Here is a 5,612-nt window from a genome sequence, read left to right as displayed (position 1 = left end):
TTTTATTATACGTTATTACAAGCTACTGAATATAGTTCCCTATGATATACAGTAAGATCTCATTGTTTATCTGTTTACACGCAGTAGTTTGTATCTGCTAATCACAAACTCCTAATTTATTCCTCTCCCCTTCCCTTTCCCCTTTGGTAACCCTATGTTTGTTTTCTGTGTCTGTGAGTTTGTTTCTGTTTTGTAAATATGTTCATTTGTGTCTTTTTTTTTTAGATTCCACATGTAAGTGATACCAAATGATACCTCTCTTCCTCTGTTTGACTTACTTCACTTAGTATGATAATCTCTAGGTCCATCCATGTTGCTGCAAATGGCATTATTTTATTCTTTCTCTTTTTTTAAACATTTTTTATTGATTTATAATCATTTTACAATGTTGTGTCAAATTCCAGTGTTCAGCACAATTTTTCAGTCATTCATGGACATATACACTATTTTTTCTTTCTTATGGCTGAGTAGCATTCCATTGTATTTCTATATTACATCTTCTTTCTTATTTTTAACTTTTTTATTGAAGTATAATGAGTTTACAAATGTGTGTCAGTTTCTGGTGTACAGCACAATACGTCAGTGATACATGAATATGCATATATTCCTTTTCATATTCTTTTTCACCATAAGCTACTACGTAAGCTACTACAAGATATCAAACACAGTTTCCTTTACTATACAGTATAAACTTGTTTATCTATTATATATTTACCAGTCAGTATCTGCAAATCTCGACCTCCCAATTTATCCCTTCCCACTCCCTTCCCACTGGTAACCATAAGTTTGTTTTCTATGTCTGTGAGTCTGTTTCTGTTTTGTAAATAAGCTGATTTGTCTGTTTTTTTAAGATTCCACATGTGAGTGATATCATATGGTATTTTTCATTCTCTTTCTGGCTTACTTCACTTAGAATGACATTCTCCAGAGACATCCATGTTGCTTCAAATGGCATTAGTTTAATCTCATTTATGGCTGAGTAGTAAGCCATTGTATAAATATACCACAACTTCATTATCCAGTTATCTGTCAATGGGCATTTAGGTTGTTTTCATGTCTTGGCTATTGTAAATGGTGCTGCTATGAACATTGCAGGTGTCTTTTGAACTAAGGTTCTGTCTGGATATATGCCCAGGATTGGGATTGCTGGATCACATGGTAAGTCTATTTTTAGTCTTTTGAAGACTCTCCATACTGTTTTACACAGTGGCTGCACCAAACTGCATTCCCACCAGCAGTGTAGGAGGATTCCGTTTTCTCCACAGCCTCTCCATCGTTTGTTATTTGTGGACTTTTGAATGATGGCCATTCTGACTAGTGTGAGGTGATACCTCATTGTAGACTTGCATTTCTCTGATAATTAGTGATCCTAAGCTTTTTTTCATGTGCCTTTTGGTCATTCGTATGTCTTCATTCTTAAATAAGATCCGAGATGTGCATTTCCTTTAGTTGTAATCCCCTCATATACAGGAACTCTACTTGGTGATGGTGAGGTATGTGGTGGGTAGAAAGTATTCTGTAGTGTATAATTAGGTCTTAGTCTTTTAGTGAGTCTGTGTCCCCGGGCCGTGACCTTCACAAGTGCTTCTCTGTACCACCCCCTCCTGAAGGTGGGATAGGATGGCTAGAGGGGGCTGGAGCTGGGGAATTCCCTTCTTCCAAGTCACTTAGGCTGTTAAAAAAAAAAAACAGTAAATTAAATTTTGTTTGAGTAGTTTCTCTGCAGGGCAGGCTTTTGTTAAGTAGAATAGAATGCTCTGGGTATACGTCAAAATGGTTACATTCTCCTTCCCCCTAGCAGAAGCAGGCAGGGGTTTCCTCTGACCTACGCTCTGAGACCCTAAAAAGGATGCTGGAAGAAAAACTCATGAAAGAGGGGGCCTCCCTGAAACTGGACCCCCTGGAGCCTTTAACGCTCAAGCTCATCCACACCAAGCCCGCAGCACTTCATCAGTGACAGTGTAAGTCCTCTGCACCACTCCTGGCCCTGGCACCTGGCTTTCGCTCTTCGGCTTCACTCAGGTAAGCTGTGATTCTCTGTATCTGCTTGTTTCTCCAAATCTCAGGGCATTGCTTTGGCCTGTGACCTCAGTTCTCTGAATGGTCTGAGAAGAGTTGGTGCTTTTCAGTTTGTTCATTTTTTCATGTTTTGAGGATGGGAGGGATGACTTCCAAGCTTCTTACTCCCTAGACTAGAAACTGAAAGCCTCTGATTGATTTTTGTTAGTTTCTTCTCACCTCCGTATCTTGTCTGTGGTTGGCTTTGGCAATGAGCACTAGGAGCCCATGCCAGCGCACTATTTGCGAGGGCAGGGAGTCCCTAAAGACAGACTTTTCAAGTCCCTCTCCTTGCCAGTGACTTCAGTGACACTCCAGGCCGCACTCCCAGGCTCAGTGGCTCCTTCTGTCCCCTGCTTAGCCCTTCCCCTCCACCCCTACCTTAGTCTCTCTGTTCAGTTGCGCGTGTCTGGGGTTTGCTCTTGGGACAGGTTAGAGTAAGCCTTCCCCAGGTGATGAGGGGAACTCAGACGGGGTAACAGGCATCTGGGTACAACATGCAGGAGTGAGAACAAAGATGTTCACCTTCTCTCAAGAGAGATCAAGTTTTGAATTCCTGTTCCACTACTTCCTACCTGTCATCTCTGAAAAGCTACTTCAAATCTACTAGGCTTCAGTTTATCTTAAAAAAAAAAAAAACTAAACCAGGATAATAATGCTAAACACTAAGCTGGTTTCAGGCAATGGGGAAACTGGGCTGGAGCTGAAATTTGGTCATTGTGTTTTGCGGATGAGGTATGTATTGGGATCCCTTAAAGGTCTTAGTTAGAGAATCACCTAACTTCAGGAACAGGGTATATGAAGGCCAGGCCCCCGGGGCACAGCCAGCCCAAGTCTGCTGTGGTTGGGCGGAGAATAGGAGTTTAGGGCCAGTGGAGGGGCTACTACTGCAGCTAAACTGCCTGAGCTCCCCTTGTGGAGAATGTGGGTGAACCACATGCCATCTCAGTAACTCACAGACGTCCAGAGGCCTGAGCAACCCAGCCTGAGACCCCATAACTGAGTTTACCATCAAGGGAGGGAATGCTTGTCTTCTCCCTTCCAGAGACAGCTGAACTCTTAAGGGCCGATGGTGGGCACATAGCTAGTCATAGTGGTACCTCAGTGGTAGAGCTCCAACTAGACAAGTGGCCAGAGACTAGGACTGCTGGCAATGGCTAGACAGGTGTGGATGCTGGAAAGCCACTTTCTTGAGGCCTCCCAAGATTACCTTGGGAAGGGAGTTCCTGTGCACATTCCTGCTCAAGCCAGTGAGATCCCACTGTTAACGTACATGTGAGTCCATTTGTGCCCACCTGTCAATGAGGGTGGTGTATCATGTTGATTGATATGCATATGTTGAACCATCCTTGTGTCCCTGGGATGAACCCAACTTGATCATGTTGTATTATCTTCTTTATGTGCTGTTGGACTCTGTTTGCTAATGTTTTGTTGAGGATTTTGCATCTATCTAATCAATGGTATTGGCCAATAGCTTTCTTTTTGGTAGTGTCTTGGTCTGGCTTTGGTATCAGGGTGATGGTGGCTTCATAGAATGCGTGTGGAAGTGTTCCCTCCTTTTCAACCTTTTGGAAGAGTTTGGGGAGGATTGGTATGCTCTCTTCTTGGTGTGTTTGGTAAAATTCCCCAGTGAAGACGTCTGGTCCTGGACTTTTGTTTGCAGGGAGGTTTTGTATTGCTGATTCTATTTCACTTCTAGTGATTGGCCTGTTCAAATGATCTATATCTTCTTGGCTAAGTTTTGGTGGACTATATGTTTCTAGAAACTTGTCCATTTCGTCTAAGTTGTCCAATTTTTTTATTGCCATATAGGTGTTCATCTGGGATCCTTCTGGCTGCACAAGGACTGTGTGTCAGACAGTTGGGCACGAGGAATGACAAAAACATTGCTTCAGGGCTTTTTGCCAGGCCGCTAAGTCCTGAGCCACTTAAGCAGAAAAGGAGACATGAGACTCCAACTGCTGGAGGTGTGTGGACTGCTTGGGGGAGGCTGACTTGGTTCCTTGGAGAGAAGGGAGCAGTTTTGTGTGGGACTGGGGGCCAGGAAGGTGGGCAGTGAGTTGGTCCCCTTCAGACAGTGAGAGCAGGGCTTTGCGGGCAGGTGAGGAAGGTGCTGGGAGTTGACTCTAGGAGCAGAGGTCTGAGGACTGCCAGCCTGGACCCCAGCTCGCAGCCTGGCCTCGGGCCTCCGCTGTCTGTTCCCACGCCGTCTCCTAGACCCTTCACATTCAAGAGCCCTCTGTGCTGCAGGGTGGAGCCCTCTTCCCCATGGGCTGGGTCATGCGCTCCAGTCCAGCTCAGTTGTCCCGCACCCTGGAACTTCCCTCTACCTCCATAGGAAGTTGGTCCTACCTTCTCTAAACCCCATGGGTAACGTTTCTTTACTGTGAGAAAGCTCTTACTCCTCTGCACTGTCGTCACCTGGCAGAGTGTCTTACTTCCTGTTAGGGGCTGAATAGTGTCCCCCCAAATTCATATATTGAACTCCTAACCCCCAGTACCTCAGAATGTGACTTTATTTGGAGTAGAGCTTTAAAAGAGATAATTAAGTTAAAATGAGGTCACTAGGGTAGGCCCTAATACAATATAACTGGTGTCCTTATAAAAAGGGTAAACTTAGACACAGATACGCACAGAGGGAAAATGATGTGAGGACATAGGGGGAAGATGACCGTCTATAAACCAAGGAGAGAGGCCTCAGGGGGAGTTAACCCTGCCTGTACCTTAATCTCAGTCTTCTGGGCTCCATCCAGAACTATGAGATAATAAAATCCTATTGTTTTAGCCACATTGTCCATGGTATTTGTTATAGCAGCTGGAGCTGACTGATACACTTCCTCTCAAGGCCTGTGCACTCCCATGGCAGGAGTGGAGTCCATAAGTGAACACATCCTTCTCCCTCCCCAGCTGGCCTCCTTCAGCATCCTCACCCCTGTCTTCCTCCTGGGACAGTCTCTCAGCCAGGTCCTATTTCTTGGTCCAGGGAGCCAGACAACAAACCTCAAGGGAAGGGGTGAGTGCTGAGCATTAGGAGGGGCAGCAGGGCCCAAACACAGGAGCCAGTTGAGTCTTTCATTTGTTTTTATTTGATTTTTCAGGCTTGGTTTGGGGAGTGGCAGCTGTTGGACTGCAAAGTAAAGAAGGGACCAATGAAAGCTGATGGGGCTGGGGGAGGGGAGGAGTGGAACATTCCAGCCAGAAGACTGGGGTCTGAGGCAGAGGGAAGGAGCAGAGGGGCTTGGCAGGTCACCATAGGGCCTGCCGCGGGGCCTGGAGCAGGAACAGCAGCAGGGAACAGGTCTGTGGAGGCACAAACTTGTGCTGGGCCCTGGCGAGCCAGCAGCTTGCAGAAGCTGGTGTGGAAACTGGGTCCGAGGACAAGCAGACATGGCATCAGGGAGCGTGTGAGCCTCTGGATCTCACCCATCCAGTCAATGAAGTAGGAGGCATTGGTGATAACAGTGGGGTAGATGGGATGTCAGCAGTCCAACCCCAGCTGGCCAGCCCCACCAGAACCCAGGCATCGGTGAGGTCGCAGACAAGGGGTCCCCCGG

The sequence above is a fragment of the Vicugna pacos genome, chromosome 15, assembly GCF_048564905.1.
Source record: "Vicugna pacos chromosome 15, VicPac4, whole genome shotgun sequence".
Classification (NCBI taxonomy): domain Eukaryota; kingdom Metazoa; phylum Chordata; class Mammalia; order Artiodactyla; family Camelidae; genus Vicugna; species Vicugna pacos.
Note: the sequence above shows the minus strand (reverse complement) of the source record.